The sequence below is a fragment of the Lathyrus oleraceus genome, chromosome 2 (assembly GCF_024323335.1).
Source record: "Lathyrus oleraceus cultivar Zhongwan6 chromosome 2, CAAS_Psat_ZW6_1.0, whole genome shotgun sequence".
NCBI lineage: Eukaryota > Viridiplantae > Streptophyta > Magnoliopsida > Fabales > Fabaceae > Lathyrus > Lathyrus oleraceus.
The window spans coordinates 5017162-5018496 of NC_066580.1; the positions used below are offsets into that span (position 1 = coordinate 5017162).

At 43.5% G+C, this 1335-nt stretch overlaps 1 pseudogene; it reads left to right on the top strand.

Moving 5' to 3' along the window:
- Positions 1 to 496: 496 nt before the first annotated feature.
- LOC127124280 (uncharacterized) lies at positions 497 to 596 on the top strand (annotated as a pseudogene).
- The last annotated feature ends 739 nt before the right edge of the window (positions 597 to 1335 follow it).

The following is a 1335-nucleotide window of genomic DNA, read 5'->3' on the forward strand; positions in this document are numbered from 1 at the left end:
AGACTGTCCAGGTGCGTACAAAGCATTATTACTCTTATATGAAAAGTTTGGATGGTTCTTCCAATTTGAGTTATAGGTATTCGAGTAGGGGCTTCCTTGAGCATAGTTTACTTGCTCTGCTTGGATTCCTGTCAAGAGTTGACAGTCCGTAGGAGTGTGGCCTTGGATTCCACAGACCTCGCAATTCTGAGTTATAGCAACCACGGCGGCTGGAGGTGATACGTTTAAACTTTCAATTTTCTGGACCAAAGCATCCACTTTTGCGTTAACGTGATCAAGGTTACTTATCTCGTACATGCCTGTTTTCGTTTGAGGTTTTTCCACCGTTGTTCGTTCGGTTCCCCACTGATAGTGGTTTTGGGCCATGCTCTCGATAAGCTGGTAAGCATCAGCATAAGGTTTGTTCATTAATGCACCACCTGCAGCGGCGTCTATTGTTAACCTTGTGTTGTATAAGAGACCATTATAAAATGTGTGAATTACTAACCAGTCTTCCAAACCATGGTGTGGGCAAAGTCTCATCATGTCTTTGTATCTTTCCCATGCTTCGAAAAGAGACTCGTTGTCTTTCTGTTTAAATCCGTTTATCTGGGCTCTTAACATAGCTGTTTTGCTTGGCGGAAAGTATCGGGCAAGAAAAACTTTCTTCAACTCGTTCCATGTGGTGACTGAGTTGGAAGGGAGAGATTGAAGCCATCTTCTAGCGCTATCTCTTAATGAGAAAGGAAAAAGACGAAGTCGAATTGCCTCTGAAGTGACACCATTAGCTTTAACAGTATCAGCGTATTGAACAAATACGGATAAATGAAGGTTTGGATCCTCGGTAGGATTTCCAGAGAATTGGTTCTGTTGCACCGCCTGCAACAGCGAAGGTTTAAGTTCGAAGTTGTTTGCTTCGATTGCGGGCGGAGCAATACTTGAATGCGGCTCATCTTGCGATGGAGCTGCGTAATCTCTAAGAGCACGAGCTGGTTCTGCCATCTCGGTTATCGAAGGAAAAAGGTTTTTGAAATCAGGAAGTTCTATAGGAGGGAGATTGTTTGTAGCACGATATTCCCGAATTCGTCGTAAGACTCGGAGATATAGCTCGATATCGTTGATTCGTAGATAGAGCGGTTCGCCTTGTGAGCGAGTGCGTGGCATACAAATCAACGAAAGAAAGAATAGAAGAAAAAGAAACCTTAGTCTCTACAGCGTAACGGAAGAGTTACGATATCGATTAAATAAAAGTCCCCGGCAACGGCGCCAAAAACTTGATCGCTCGACTATGTGAGTCGAGAATGGGGTACAAACTGCAAGTGCACAGTTCTATCGCGTAGTTTTAAAAGATATCGA